Source organism: Panthera onca, chromosome C2, assembly GCF_046562875.1.
Source record: "Panthera onca isolate mPanOnc1 chromosome C2, mPanOnc1 haplotype 2, whole genome shotgun sequence".
NCBI lineage: Eukaryota > Metazoa > Chordata > Mammalia > Carnivora > Felidae > Panthera > Panthera onca.
Genome location: NC_138347.1, coordinates 24,491,989 through 24,509,311, shown reverse-complemented (window position 1 = coordinate 24,509,311; position 17,323 = coordinate 24,491,989). Strand labels below are relative to the sequence as shown.

Here is a 17,323-nt window from a genome sequence, read left to right as displayed (position 1 = left end):
TTCATTTACATTAAAATGTTTCAATCAGAAGGTGACTTTTGGTACTTATTTTAAGATACTTTGTCACAGTTTTAGAAAATGATTAGAATTTGTAACTTATGTTTCTGTTTGGGTTGCATTTCGATTTACCATAGATTTTAATGTTTATGCAAGAAACTTATTCATGTTTTTCTCTGATTATACTATTGAAAATAAATGTTTTTAATGTTTATTCATTTCTGAGAGAGAGAGATACAGAGAGACAGAGCGTGAGTGGGGGAGGGGGAGAGAGAGAGGGAGACACAGAATCTGAAGCAGGCTCCAGGCTTTGACCTGTCAGCACAGAATCCAACGTGGGGCTTGAACTCACCAATCGTAAGATCATGACCTGGGCTGAAGTCAGACACTTAATCGACTGAGCCACGCAGGTGCCCTTTCTCTGATTTTACTATTAAAACACATTTCACCAGATTGCATAGTTTATATATTTATCTCTATTTTTATAACTGTGTTATTTTTATAGTTAAGAAAATAGAGATAAATATTTTCCAAAGGGATTACAAATATTAAGTATAATTTGGAAATTATTTTATTATATCACATTGGGACATTTTATTGTTGGCATCTGTTGAGGACCTAAGACCAGCTGCATCGATGTGGGTTGTACTTTGTCCCATAAATCTTCCTGTTTTATATTTCCCTCAGGAAGAGAGATCCATCCAGTAGAATCTATAAAGAGCGATTCCAAGAATCACCTGAAGAAATGGATCTGAGGAGAAAAACTGTTGTGTAGTGTGAGTCTCCTTGCAAAAACAAAGCATTTTCTTCTTCATTTTTGAGCAGCTAAATTACTGCCTTAGACAGTCCTCAGCTGTCAGGCTTCTTCAGAAATTGCCTCAGCTTGACACAGCCATCTCACCCAGTGTCATGCTTCCTTTCCAGAAAGGACCAGGTGCAATAATTACAATGAGTTGGTGATAATTAGGGGTGAGATGTGGTCTAATGTTAGATCCCTTGCTGACCTGATACACTACTGAAGGGCAATTCCAGCCTCCTAATTCTCCAAAGGGACAATTGAGCCCATTTCTAAGACTGCATCACAGTTCAACGACTGTCTTTGCCCAATCTTGTTTATCTTCTCTTCCAAAATGTTGGTTCTCAAATACTTCCAAAGCACTTACTACACTTGTGAGCGCTGACTACCTTCTTTCTTTCTTTTGAAAACACACTTTACTCTTAATTAATTAATTAATTTGAGCAAAAGAGAGAGGGTGCATGTGTGAGTGAGGCAGGGGCAGAGAGAGAGGAGGACAGAAAATCCCAAACAGGCTCCCTGTGCAGCACAAGATGGACCCCGGGGGCTAACTCCCATGACCGTGAGATCATGGCCTGAGCTGAAATCAAGAGTTGGAGGCTTAACCGACTGAGCCACCCAGGCACCACTGCATGCTAATTTCAATCTCAGGGTTTGCTATGTAGACAATCTGTGTCTTTTTTTTTAACATTTAATCTGTGTATTTTTTTTAACATTTTAATAGTTCATCATATTCTGGACTCTGAACCCATTTTTACAAATTGTACTTTAAAAATAACCATTTGATGAAGTCAACAGTTGTTTGTTAACACTGTAGTAGTCATTGAGCATTAACTGTAATAGCACATTAGTACCTTATGCTCTTTTCCACCCATTAGTTTGAACCGGTTATATGATTATTCAAGGATTCATAATTGCAGTCATGTTTTGTGACATTTTTAAAAAGATGATTACATTTATGTCATTGTAATTCCATTTTAGATACTATCTTATAATTTGAGAATCTCTGCCTACATTTCCATGCATTTACTTTTCATTCTCATTTGCCAGGATCTGACATGTATATCTCATTTTACTCTGAGTTCCATCCCTTTCCCTACAATTTTAAGAAGTGTTTATCTCTGTGAAATTGTGTTTTTTTCTTTATTCAAGTAAAATATGTTTATAGACATATAAAGCTAATAAATATAGAGAAAGAGAATCACATTTGCTGGTTGTCCAATGTTGATTTAAAAAATAAGCTAAAAATTTTCTAAATCCCCAAAGTGATGAATGTTAGGTAACATTTAATCAGGGTGTGGGGAGAACAGATAATCTTACAAAATGTTAGAGAGCTACAAATCAACTGCTTGTGTAGACACTGCCATTGCAGAAATCATTATATGCCATTAGAGGGCAACTTGACAGATACAGTTTCTTTGCTATTTTAAAGATAAAATTGAAAGCAGTTTGACAATAGCATTTGCAGCAAAGACATTTCAACAACCACATTTAGGACATGTACAGAGCAGAGATGTCATTATGCCACTGGAAAGTACCTTGATGTGGGCATTTTCTGGCTGTCAAGATCAGATGGGCTATTTTAGGACTATCTGCATTTCTATTCACTGAAGATATACTCTGTGACTCTATTATGCAACAGGAATTGACATCTGTCAGATATCTGATCAGAACTCCTTTGGCCTGGGGCGCCTGGGTGGCGCAGTCGGTTAAGCGTCCGACTTCAGCCAGGTCACGATCTTGCGGTCCGTGAGTTCGAGCCCCGCGTCAGGCTCTGGGCTGATGGCTCGGAGCCTGGAGCCTGTTTCCGATTCTGTGTCTCCCTCTCTCTCTGACCCTCCCCCGTTCATGCTCTGTCTCTCTCTGTCCCAAAAATAAAAAAAAAAAAAAAAAAAAAAAAAAGAACTCCTTTGGCCAGACTATATCAAATACAAATTGGCCAAGGCAATTGACAGTACTATCTTTTCTAAACACTTGTTACTTTTTCCCCTTCTTAATAATATAACCAACATAAATGAGTAAAAAAAGAATTTTAACTTTATGTTTGTTTTAACCGTAACTGCTAACACACTTACAAAGGCATTGGTAAATTTAACCAATATTTCTTAAATGTAAGTCCCTTTCATTAAAATGTCTATCAGAGATTGAGAGTAAGAAATCTCAGGATCTATACATAACATACTCCACCAATAAAGAACAGGTTTTGGGGCACCTGGGTGGCTCAGTTGGTTGGGCGTCCAACTTCGGCTCAGGTCATGGTCTCGTGGTTTGTGAGTTCGAGCCCCACGTCAGCCTCTGTGCTGACAGCTCAGAGCCTGGAGCCTGCTTCAGATTCTGTGTCTCCACCTCTCTCTGCCCCTCCCATACTCATTCTCTGTCTCTCAATAATAAATAAACATTAAAAAAATAAAAAAAGAACAGGTTTTGTTCATGAAGCCTTATGATTTTTTTGTTTATTTGTTTGTTTCCTGGCAATTGGTTCTTTGAAACGTGGAATAGTCTATCACAAAATTTCTGCTACAGCAAAATAATGAATGTTATGTTATTTGAGAAAATATAACCAGAGGGAAAATTTTTTGGCTAAACATTTCATAGGTCAAAGACTGTGTGATTAGCCAAAGATAAAGCTTATGTTCCACTCATGCTTTTCCTTGAACTTGTCAGGTTCAAGGAACCTGAGCAACAGGTTTTCTTCTTGAGCTCTTTTTGCACTTTGAAAATGAGTTAAAATCAATGGACTGTAAGTTCTCTTTACACTAATCTTACTAATCTTAACTATATCTAAAAACATCCTTGACACCTTTTAAATCGGTGTCCAAGACTATGACTACAAAGAAAGGATATTGGTATTTTGCTTTTATGTATGTTAGTCAAGCCAAACAGAAAAAGCAGTGAACCATCACAATCGATATTTTTTAACATGTTTTTGTTTGTTTGTTTTTTTGTAACATATTGATTTAGAATTCAATATAAAACCAATCCATTTATCAAAATTGAACTCCCATTTTTAGCTTGCAAAAACGTTAAGAAATCAGAACCCCAGACTGTCCCAAATGAACAAGTTTTACTCAACAAAGGAAACTATCAACAAAATGAAATGGCAGCCTACAGAACTGGAGAAAGTATTTTCAAACCATATATATGATAAGGGGTTAATATGAAAATATACAAGAAACTCATACAACTCAAGAGAAAAAAAGAAATAATTAAAAAATTATGTGAAGATTTCAATAGACATTTTTCCAAAGACATACTGGAACCTGCTTCAGATTCTGTGCCTCCTTCTTTCTCTTCTCCCCCACTCAGGCTGTCTCACTCTGTGCCTCAAAAATAAATAAATGTAAAAAAAAAAAAAAAGAACTATGAAATGACCAACAATTCTACTTATGGGTATATATCTGAAAGAAATGAAATCACTATCTAAAAGAGGTACCTGTACTATCTTGTTCATTGCAGCATTATTCACAATAGCCAAGGTATGGAAACAACCTAAGTCTCAATCAATGGATGAATACATAAAGAAAATGTGGTATACATATGTATATGTATTTATATATATATATATATATATTTTTTTTTTTCATATATGTATGTATGTATATATGTATGTATACACACAAACTGGAATATTATTTCAGACAAAAAAAAAAAAGAAATTTTGTCATTTGTGACAACATGGAAATGCTTGAAAGGCATTCTGCTAAGCCAGGCAGAGGAAGACAAATACGATATGATCTCACTTATATGTGAAATCTCAACAAACCAAACTCATAGAAACAAAGTAGAATGCTGGTTGCCACGGGCTGGGGAGTGGGAAAAACAAAGAAAAGTTTGTAAAAGGCTACAGACATTCAGTTATAAAAGAAAATAAGGTCTGAGGAACTAATGTATAACATGGTTACTACAGATGATAACGCTGAATTGTACAACTGGAATTTGCTAAGAGAGTAGAAATTAAATGTTCTCACACAGAAAAAGTAAATCTATGAAGTGATGGATGCTTTAGCTCGATGGAGAATCAATCCTTCCACAATATGTACGTACATCATCTTATCACATTGTACACTCTAAACATATTATAATTTTGTCAACTACACCTCAACAAAGCTGAAAAAAAAAAAAGGAAATCAGAGCCTCAGAAATATAGAATTTGGAAGGCTCTCTTCTCACAAAGACTTCTGGGAACAGTTGTAGTTTGTGTTTAAATGTTTAAATACCAAACTGATATCTTTGTACGTTCACAGCCCCAAAGGGATAGGGCTTGGCACATGGGAAAAGCAATGTTGTAACATGAAATTTCACAATAAAAATTTTACATCGCTGTGGTAGAAAATAATGTTTTGACTTAGTAATACTTTGTGTCAGCAATGAGCATCAGAATCTCCTGGATAATTATTTCAAAATAAATATACCTGTGACCTTCTTTCCAAAGATTCTAATTTAGTTTTTCTGTTTCTGTAGCAAATTATGAGCTACTCCACCAATCTTGGACTAGCTCTTCCAATACAAAGATGCTAGGCTATAAATGGATAATCTTTCCCTTAATGTAAATTATCTGATTATTACCTACACTGAACATTTTTCTATGAGCTAATCATTTGAAGTTATTAGGACATTTCTGCCTTTGCCTATTTCTCTCTCCTCCTTCTCCTTAAACATGTATCCCAGTTATTGTTTTTTTTTTTTTTCTTTTTCTGAAGCTTTCCTATAGTCTTTGAAAGGTAGCCTTCTTCCTCATTGTGTTCCAAAACAAAATACATCACTAACACTTCTATTACAGCACTTAACACATTATGTGGCAATGATTTGTTTATAGTATGTCTCACCCACTAGATTATCAGTCTCCAGGGCAATAATCAAGTTTGTAAGCATATTACTAAGCAGTAGCAACAGAGATTGCTTTATAAAATTGGTTAAAATAAACATTGGCGATGACATCCCAGCTGCAATAAGATCACAGCAATTCAATGTCATGGCACTGTGATTTTTAGATAATACTGGTTTCACTTCCTTGTGTTGGTTTTTGGCAGCAATAGCACTTGAAGGGCAATTTTGGGAAAACTCAGCTAATATTCTTGGCAGATATTTAACCTTATGAAAAGAAATCACTTACCCAGGACTTCAGTATTTTCATTTCAGTGACATTTAAAATGGTAATGACTCCATTTTCTTTTCAGATTTTTAAAATATGTTTTGGTTCAAAATTCAACCCATTCAGTGAATTAATCAACGAGCACAAAATCAGAATATAAAGGAATTGAAAAAGCAGACTTTTTTCAACGAGGCCCTTGTATCTGATACATTCTATATTCTATATTGACTGTAACAACATGTAAAACATACTAATTGATATTCAATAAACTAATCACTTCTAGGACACTGTGAATATTTAGCTTTATTTCTCTATGCATATAAGATAATTTAGATAATTTCAGGATATATTTGTACCTTTACTCATCCCAGAAAAATTATTTAAAAATATATTTTCTTTATAGATTTTGGTATCGATTAATAATAGCTTTTAAATCTTATCTCATTTTTGTATGATTATGATACTAAAAAAAAATTATAGGAAGGCAGTGAAAACAAAATGTAAACAGAATTAATCTCTAAGGTATCTGCAGTCACTTTTTGTTTGTTTGAAGTTAATAGGATTCACTGCCCTAAAAACACTGTACCTACAGACTTTGACAACATAACTTAAAATGAAAATCTCCCTTGTCTTCCTTAAGGTTGCATGTTGAAAGAATAAACAGTCCCCTGCAATAGCCAACATTGGTACCCGGTCTAAGTTTAAAGTCAAATAGCTAAACAGGACCAAAACAGGGCCAAGTGCATTGTAACTTAATAGTCAGCAAGTACAAACATCATTGAACAAAGAAAGTTGCAGGCACCAAATAAAACAAAGGCCCTCATCAGCATAAAAAGATTTACATTTGGTTGAAGGTGAGGTCAACACTCTGCCTGTGAATATGTATGCCAATCCTAGAAGCTAATGTGGAACCACAGAAACAAAAATTAAAAACCTTAAGTCTAACAACTACATGGAATGTAAAATTCAAAGCTTGAACTCACCCAGGAAATTCTCCAAAATCTAGAGCTAAAACTGCTTTTTGATGCACCAGGAAGATCTGTTGTAATGACTTGGTCACTTAGATTTGTGTTAACATATATAAAATTTAAAGTATACTTTTCTCCACTGCTCCTACTATGTCTGAATGTGGTTATGCTTAAGTACTCAGCTCATGCACTAATCCATTAAAAATGATGAAATCTACTACCGTGACTTTTTCTGAGAACTCACACCATGTTAACAGTTAACACTTAATATAGCTTCCTAAGAATGCCCCAAGAGAAAACACTTTGTTCAGGTTGGTGTTTGCTGTGACATAATACTAACAGAATATAATTTCCTCAGCCACTACTTCAAATATCTGAGTCTAACTTTTGTTCAATTTTGTTTTTTACATAGAATGTTTTTATTTACAAGATTTTAGACTTTTTAAAAATTTATTTACTTAAATTCCAGTTAGTTAACATACAGTGTTGTCTTGGCCTCAGGAGTAGAACCCCGAAGAATCTCTTACATATGACACCTAGTGTTCATCCTGAAAATTGCTCTCCTTAATACCCATCACCCACTTAACCCAGGCCCCCACCCACCTCCCTTCCAGCAACCCTCAGTTTGTTTTCTGTATTTAAGAGTCTTTTATGGTTTGCCTCCCTCTCTGTTTTTATCTTATTTTTTCTTCCTCTTCCCTTCCCCTATGTTCATCTGTTAAGTTTCTCAAATTCCACATATGAGTGAAATTATATGATATCTGTCTTTCCCTGACTTATAACTTTTGCTCAAATTTTAACAATCTCATATCTGTATGCCAAAATCCTTGTTAAAATGTAGCTCCAATACACAGTTTAACAGTGCTTTTAAAACCATGGGTATATCTGGACATTTTTATCAACAGAATAATTAAAGTCATGGTATTATGATTAGCCAAAGGTCTTTCTAGCAGAGCACTGATGAAGTCTGATTTAGCATATCATAACAAATGGCTTTCCAGAGACAGGAATAAAACACAATAATTTTTGTTCATGAAAGAGCTAACACCATATGCTAAAATGTCAAAATATAATCCAGAAAATTCAGGGTCTGTTAGAAGGCTTCCAGTAATGACAACACTATGACAGGGTCTCCAGATAGATATACAGAGAAGGAACATTCAAGATGTGGTGGAAACCTCAGTTAACAGGGAAACAAAGCCTTGGAGCATAGAATACATCTAACAAAAATGGGGAACAGGGTGACATTTTCCTAAAGGACCACGGTTTCTCTGTATGGACCCAAACTCCCTACAAAATAAAATGTGCCTTAATTATTGCTTATTTAAAATTATACTTTTACAGAGCTGTTTAGTACCTGACACAGAGAAACAATCACATAGGGAAGCATTTGTTGGAGGTTTAACATGAAATCACACAAATAAAATTTGTATAAACAGAAATCCACATTGAGTCATGACACACAAAAGACAAAGTAAATACATAGAAAACTAATTGGCGGCTATCAGCAGTTGGACACAGTTGTGTCAGTTGTGTCTTGTACACGAGAAAGTCTTTTACAAAATAATCATTTTAGATCAACAGAAGGCCAGTCTTCACTGTCATCCTGCAAGATGGGTTACTTGAGCAAGCTCCTCTTGTTTTCTCCAACATCCTCCTTTAGTATGCCTGGTAATTGTTTTGGTGATCGCCACCCTCTCCAGACGCCTTGCCCTAAGTGTCTGTTGGCCACTGTAGTCTGCATATCCCTGTCCATATCCATAGTTCCCATAGTTATACCCAATATAATCCTAGTGCCCCTAGCCACAATAGTTTTGATTACCACCATAGGCACTACTGTAATTTCCATGTCTTTGATCATAATAGTTATTAAATCCTTGGTTCCAGTGTTGGTGCTGACTTCATCCATGAGAAGGCTTCTAGCACCACCTTGACCACTAGCTGCAGCCCCTCTTCCTCCTTCTTCTTGTTGCTGTTGCTGCTATATACCTCTTTGGGTTGTGCAATTGATTTCACACTTCCCAGAACCAAATCGATGATATCTGCTTTCTAACAGTTTCTTCACTGGCTCTTTGTCAGTACATGTGATAAAACAAAATCCTCTTCTTTCATTTGTTTTCATAGCTGTGGGAACATCAATATTTTCAATCTCTCTAAAGTCTCTGAAACATTTTTAAATTTGTTCTTCAGAAGTATCTGAACTCAATCCACCCACAGAAACCTTTTTAGGGGAGGTTCTTTTTCTTTTAAATCTTTAGCCTTGGGGCACCTAGGTGATTCAGTCAATGAAACGACTGACCCTTGATTTCAGCTCAGGTCATGACCTCATGGTTCATGGGATCTGGCCCCACGTTGGGCTCTGTGCTTATAGTGCGGAGCCTGCTTGGGATTCTCTCTCTCCCTCTCTTTCTGTTCTCCCCTACTTTTGTGCACATGCTCTCTTTCTCTTTCTCAAAATAAATAAATAAACATTTTCCAAAAGGTTTTAGACCTTTTGGGATCTATCAATTTCCCATCCAGTTTGTTTCTTTCAGTGCCAAAACTTTATCAACACTCGTAGCTTCTTTGAAAAGCACAAATCCAAATCCTCTTGATCTTCCAGTCACTGGGTCTGTTTTAACTGTGCAGTCTACAACTTCTCCAAATTGAGACAAATATTCAGTCAGGTCTTTCTTGCCTGTGTCACAATAAACATTTTACTGTCATTCTGCTGGCGTTGATCTTGTATCCCTCTGCAAATTCCTCTATACTGATGTATTCATTCATGTTCTCCGTGGTGGCTGAGTTGTCCACTGCGGGTGCCGGCCACGCGGTCCAGGTCAGGCTGCAACAGCAGGTGTGGAGCCTTGTATGGAGCTAGGTTTAAAATGGCGGTGAAACTACGGACATACCACCCTGAACGCGCCCGAACTCATCTAAAATGGTGGTGAAAGAGTTGTAGCTACTTTTATGAAAGATTATTTTCATTGTTTTATAAAAAAGAAACAGGTTGAGTAATGAATACATTAAGATAACTTTTGACAATCTAATAGATTGAAAGTGGTGACTGGATTTAAGGGGACTGTATGTAGTATTTTGGTTGGGCTTATTTTCCCATCTTAGGATGACTCCCAAACTTCAATATTATGTCCAAATCCAAAAGCCTCCTGGATAACATACATCTTAATGAGGGAGGAGAACATTGACTTACACCCTACCTAGCACATTTGTCTTCTAAAAATAAAATATTTTAAACATTTTTATCTTTCTTCCTGACCCCTCCTTCTGTATCTCCTGCCACATCTTTTCATTGGCTACTCATCAATCATCTCTGGAGTTTTTAATTAACCTGGTTCAAGTAACTGTCCCACACTTCCCATAATACTGCACTGAGCACTCTGCAAACTACAAGTATCAACACTTTCAAGCAGAAGAAATGAAGCAAAACAGGTCATTTTCCCCAACTAATGTTTTTCTTCTAGCATGTTCTTTGGGATTTTTAGTTCATCTATCTCTAGAGAACTGCAGTGTAATGCCCTAAAATATATAATTCATACTTCTAGAGACTAACATACAGTAGATTGATAAATGTGTAACAATAAGCTCGGTAAACAACAACAAGAAAAAACCCTGATTGTAACATTTGCCCATTTCTATGGTCTGATTATACATCCCTGCTATGACGACTTTTGAACTACCAATGTGATATTATGATGTTATTGAATGTAAAGTTAGAAGAAATGTGTTGTAGTACACTATTATGTATTTCCCCCGTATAGATTAAATAGACAAAATAACCTCAAGACCATACATGACAGTAAAATATAGTAAAATAATTAGGATGCAGTTTTCAGCCTTTATTACCTTTTAAAAATAATTCGAGTAAGTTTATATAGCTTAACTTTCAAGGACAGCTGTATTTAATAACCAACTTGTAAAAACAGCTTTCATTATCCAGCACATGCTGGATCTAGCATACCACTGGTAGTAGATGTTTTTCATACCTTTTGCTTGTTTTCATTAAGTATCTGAAATGAACAGGTTATCACTTGGTTTTAGTGATTGAGCATTTTGAACAAAATGAAAATTGATTTAAACATTTACTACCTTCCTTTAAATTGACAAAAGAAAAAGCAGTGTCTAGAAAGAAAAAAAAAGCTGTGCCTAACAGACCTAGAAAATTTCTTGGCCCTTCCTCTATAGTGTCTATTTCATTTATGTTATTTTCATGTAAATATATTCATGAATTCCTTTTTAAAAATGTGAAACTGAATGAAATGAAAAGATAATGAAAGCAAGGGATTGCACTGTTAATTTATCTAGTAATTTCAGCTTGGATTAAACTTTTCTTGACAGTTGCCTCTCACCTGTTTTATTTGTGGAAATGAAGAGGACAAAAGTCAGGTGCCTTTCTTGGAGATGTGTACACATTGCTGAGTTCAATACAAAAGACACAGTGATAAAAGTGCTCGAAGTTTTAAAACCTTGAAGTGGAATGATATTTCTTGATTCATTTAAGATTACATTCTAAGATTCATTGTACAATTCACTCTAAGATTACACTATAGACAGGCTGCTGCTTTTTTGGGAAATTTGCTATGAGCCATTATATTCCACTATGGCTCATTCTCTTGGCCCTCTCTGGATAGGTTAGCAATGGACACCTTTCCAAGTTGGCTCATTGTCGTATGTTTCCCTGAATTTGCAACTGGGACCAATTAGCCAGTTCACAAGGCTGGAATTATAACACATAACCTCAATATCAATACAGATAGACAGATTTGTCATGGGGTCTAGAGAAGCAAAGGCATTTCTAGAAGGGGAAATAAATAGATAAATAGGGAAACAGGGAGAAAAGAGAAAGGCTAAGAGCTTTACAATGCTTGATTTCAGTTTCTTCCTAAATTTCCATGCATTTCTGCTTTGGGCTTCTATGAGGCATATTTAAGTTAGTTCTGTTATATATTTGAAAAGCACTGAATAACATATAAGGTTTAAGAGTATCTGTATTTCTGGCTCTGTTCATGTCAAAATGAACTACAGTGTCATTGATCTCTGCAGAAATGCACCGGTATGCATTTCATCCTGGTTCACTAATCCGGGTACAAGAATTTTAAAACAAGGAAAGAAACACAATACACTTTTAAATACATAGATTGGATGTGTTCTGGAAAGCAGTAAGAAAGTAACAAGGGAGTACCCTGTGCGTACCCCAGAAATAACGAATTCCCTGATCTCAGGATTACTCTTTGTGTTTTCCAGGCAGTATTTAGCCAGTGAGTCAGTTAATTAACATTTATCAATTACGAGCTGACAGGTAATACAGAAGGGTCAGAATGCAGAACATCATGTCTTCCCTGTACACAATCGGTTAAGTCTTGGGAAACAGTTACAAACACATGGACAAAGAGTTTGTAATAATAATAAACATAGCTCTTGACTCTTATTCTCTGTGGGTCATGCTATTCTTTTTCATCTTCAAATCCATTATTCTTCTCTATTTAAGGTATCTGTGCATTAAGACTAATATCCTTGAGGAGATAAAAGCCAAATGCAAAAGCAGATTTGATCACAAGTTACGCAGATGGTGGTGATTTGATTAGGAATTTGAGCACTGGGCTGTCATCTGCAATCTCTGTAGGACTTGACTTTTTCCCTCTCCTGTTGTGTTGTTGGACCACTTGTGGTGAATGATAGTTCAAAAAAATACAGTTTGGTCAATACTGTAGTGATATACAACTCCCGATTTTTAAAATCCAATTTTCATTTTTCTTGTCTTCTCAACAAAATTATCAGTCACTTTTTCTTTCTAGCTTCCCTCACAGTATAATTCTTATATATAATAATTTACAATTATCTAACATGCTGCCATCTGCCATTGTGGAAGAAAACTCTTTAATGCTTATCTGCTGAGAGTTATGAAATTATACTGATGATAATGTCTACATCAATCCATTATCTGTAGGTATTCTCTATAAGTGAGAAAGTGAAAATAAATTAACAGGAACAAAATGGTATATTGCACCTTTCAGACATGAGATTTCCATAAAGAAATGGGTTAAAGTCATAAGAACTTAGTAAGTGAAAAGGCAATATAGAACATTCTTATTTTCATACAATTACTTACTGAATCCTTAACCTGACTTAAAAAAAATTATATTAGCATATATTTGAGAAAACATATTTGTAATTGATTCTATAATCTAGAAAATAATTTGCAGATACTATAATTTATATGGAACTGATAAATTATAGCAAAAATTTTAAAAATTTATAATGGGTAAATATATGATAATGTTCAATTTTCTTATATATCCACAGCTTAATTATTATACTCTATATTTTAATAATTTAAAAATAAGGATTTCACTGTTAAAATTTGCAAACTGGCTCTTGCCTTCAATCTAAGATCATGACCTTAACTATACTTTTAGAATATATTCTTGGTCATATGCCTATCTGTGTTTCAAGGTGGTGTCTTCTAAAAGTAATGTGGCCTCTTAGTTTCAGGAATAGTGCTCCTTATGTTCATAAAATATCTTAGCATCCTACAAAGATGTTGCATTCATAATCACTACGGCGCACAGGAATGCTTTCTAAGCACCTTCACCATCCTTGATGTGTTATCAAACTGAACCAATGATTATTGAAAAATGATTATTTCCTTCAAGATACCACCCTATTCAATTTGATAACTTATATTCTCATTGGTTCTTAGAGAAGTTTTAGCAGCATTACCTTTATGCAAATCATTTCTCACCATTTCTAAAGGGCCAGAGCTCTCTGCGTCGCCTTTAACCATTCCAATGGGTCCTGTAACATCACTGCTAATTTTGAATGCTTTGCCTTTCTTTAGTAAGAAAGAACATCTTATGAAATGCAGAGTCCAAAAGTGGTTGTATTAGCTATGTATTGCAGCATAATAATATTGCCATAAATTTAGAAGCTTAAAATAACACCTATATATTGTCTTACTCTTTCTGCAAGTCAAGAGTCTTGTCTTTGGTTAGCTGGATACTCTGCTTTAGGGTCTTAAACAGGCAATCAAGATGATGGTTAAGGCTGCAGTTTGCAGCCTCTTACGAGGTCTGACTGGGGAGAACCTACTTCCAAACACACATGGTTGTTGACAGAATTCACTTCTTTTCAGGCTACTGGACTGAGATCTGATTTTTCTTGCTGATTTCTGGCTACCCTCAGCTCTTTGACTTTTGATCTGAACATAGAAGCTTGCTTCTCCCAGGCCAGCAAGGAAGAGTTTCTTCCCAATATGGGTGTTGCAGTTTTATCAACATAATCATGTATATGCGGTCACATATACCCTATCAACTTTGCCATATTCTATCAGATTAAAGCTAGTCACAGGTCTGCCACTCTCAAGGGGAAGTCATAGCATAAAGATGTGAATACCAGGAGGTAAGAATCATAGAGTTTACCTTACAACCTGTGTCTCACAAAGAACCTCATTCTCAAAAAGCTAGCTGAAAATCTACTATTTGGCCATATCACCTTCTCCTCAAGTTTGTCAACCTCTTAGGTTGTTGGCTGGGTTCATTGTGAGAAGATTGCATTGCCTGAAAGTTCACACAGCTAACCTCTGGAACATCTTGTAACATGGGATAATTTCTGTGAGGATATTGTTCTACAAATGTATTTATTTTTATTCTCGTTACTTTACAGTGGACAGATATCAGAACCTATCTGTGGTGACAGAATCAAACTATATTCAACATGTCTTCCTCATCAGATATTACTTCAGTGACTTACACTTTTCAGTTAAAACGGCTTTTTTCTTCATTTGGGGAACAGATGTGAACCATCTGTTTTTAATCAAAAATCCATATTAAATTACACCTTTAATTCTAGTGATAAGTAGGGAAACATCTTAAATGCAATTTGACTTGTGTATATGATTTCTTCATTAGATTTACCTCCTTTTAAATATGTCAAAACCTCATTATCTTGAATGCTGATGATGTGATGAAGAGATTAAGATTCTGCACACTGTATAAACTATGCAGAGCTATAGGAGCAAATCTGAATTACAAAAGCATGTGTTGAGAGGATCATTAAGTAATTTGGTCCATTTAACATTATATGCCCATGTGACTATTCCATACTTTGATACTTTTATATCTTGAAGCAAGAATAGATTTAAAACAACTTTTGAAACTATTATTCGTTTATCTTACTTTTGCCTATGTATCTCCTTCAAAAGTCATGGGTAAAAAAATCAGAAATCTTTAGGTATCTAATCCACATAATCTTCAAACAAAGATTTACCTTTGTTACCTTTGTTAAAGATTACCTTTAAAAGGTAAAGGAAATGCTTTTGTATGATGTGAAGAGTTTTATATTCTCTTCTATTTTTATGGGCAAAAAGTCACGGCCATGGAGGGAGAGCTTACCCTAAATGATTGAAAGCTTTTCCACCAAAGAGGTAATTTACCTTCTAATATCAGACACTCTAGACTATTACAGGCTCTTATCACAAAAATGTCTTCATCATTTAGGACGTAATGGAGGGAGATTCCTCTCCCCACTCATTGGATACAATGTCAGTACAGCTCTGTACTACCACAATTCCGGAGACACAAGTGAGAGAAAAAAACAAAGAGAAAGCAGATTAATGCAGCTGTGACAATTTCCCTTTTGGCAGTTTATGGTTCCGTCTGGGGAAAACACTGTTGTCTTTTTGATGCTACCTGTATAGTCTTGCTTTGCGGACATATTCACAGTCCGTTTCACAGCCCTGACTTGGCCCCAGAAACTCATATCTTTCCAAATCAGAGGCAAAAAGTCTTAGCAAGACTTTATCCATAATAGATGCAAACTTAAATTCTACCCAAATCACGTATATTTTTCTTTTGCTTTCATTAAAAAAAATCATGTTAACAACATAGTGTATTCCAAAACATTCAAAGCACTGACTTTAGATAAAAAAGTAAGTTGAAAGAGATGATCTTTAGGACTGGAGCAGTAAATGTTGTAATAGTTTCAGATGTGTAGTTAGCTAGAACCAGCTGAATGTGTGCACGATCATCAGGTTTCAGGGGAAGCACCAAAAGAAAGTCTGCATGGGATGTGTGGCTCAACCAAGCAGGCAGACACTGGATTGATTTCCCTTACAGGCCAGAAAATCAGGAGAGACAACTCTGTGTAATGCCAAAGCCCAAGGAGCAGACAGGCAGAAAGACCTCACAACGTTAGTTATGATGAGTGAGTGATTAAGAGTGGTGTCAGTTATGAAACTGTTGCCCGTAATGCTGCCAAATGCTGAGAAAAGTTACCAGACAATGAGCCCACAGGCATAGAGAGACATCAGACTTCCAAATGCCTCCTTACTAAATAGATAAAGGCTATTAAAACCGTGCCAAATCTGACTTGTGCTCCTATCTGGTACAGAGAGGAGGGCTGGGGACATCTTAATGGAGAGCTGGAAAACACACAACTCACTGGAAGATAAGAAATAACAATGCACGTGGCAGGAAAAAAAACACAGAAGATAATAGTAATAAGATAAGATGATAAGATAAAATAAAATAAAATAAATTAAATTAAATTAAAATAAAAAACAGTGTGCATGTTTATTGAGTAGAAACTACATGGCAGGGCTCCCTCTAACATTGGAGATGCATCCAAGTCCTGGCTTCTCACACTCAGGTGGAAGATCACAGACCATCAACAAAACAACTAAGTCAGTTATGCTGTGTCAGAAGAGAGTGCATTTCAGAAGAAAATTGAAGTAGACAAAGAAAATAGCCAGATGATTTGCATTTGTGGGGCTTAGGGATAGGACTGGATTTTCAACAGAGCTGTAGGCGTGGCCTCCTTGATAAGGTAACACAGAGCAAGCAAAGTGGCCAGGTTTCTGGAAATACAGTGGAACAGGCCAAGGGAGCAGCACTTGGCAAATGTCCTGAGAGCAGAACATGCCTGGGGAGGGAGCGGTGGCAACAGAGGCTCTGCTCTGAGATCCCACCTGGTGCATGCCAGAACAGCAAGAGCCCAGTGTGGCTGGTGGAGAATGAGTGAACTGGGGAGTCACAGGGATGGGGTCAGAGATATAAGAGAAGCGAGTACAGATCATCGTGGCCCTCTTAAGCCATTGTTAGAACTGAGAGTTTGTTGTCTGAGAAATGAGAAAACATCGAAGTGCTTGAGAAGAAAAGTGAAATGATATGACATATGTTTAAGTCTCACGCCAGCTGCTGTATTGGATGATTTTTTTTTTCTTTTCAGAGCCTCCTAAACTTTCTGTATTGTTCTATATTGTGTTTAATTATAATTAAAATTAAGCTTTCATTCCTTTTTTTTTCCCTTTAAGGCTAGTGCCAAGAACTGGAACAAAAACTTCACCATTTTTGGGGACTCCAATAGAAAGTGTGGAAATAGTAAGACATTATCATTATAAAGTAACAGCAGCACTTACAAAAAGATAGGGCTATGGTAGTGGTCAAGTAAATGTTATATAAGTTTGGAATTATATAT

General features: G+C 35.9%; 1 pseudogene; it reads right to left on the bottom strand.

The window, feature by feature from the left end:
* Nucleotides 1-8,512: 8,512 nt before the first annotated feature.
* Nucleotides 8,513-16,922, bottom strand: LOC132684351 (heterogeneous nuclear ribonucleoprotein D-like; annotated as a pseudogene).
* Nucleotides 16,923-17,323: the final 401 nt, after the last annotated feature.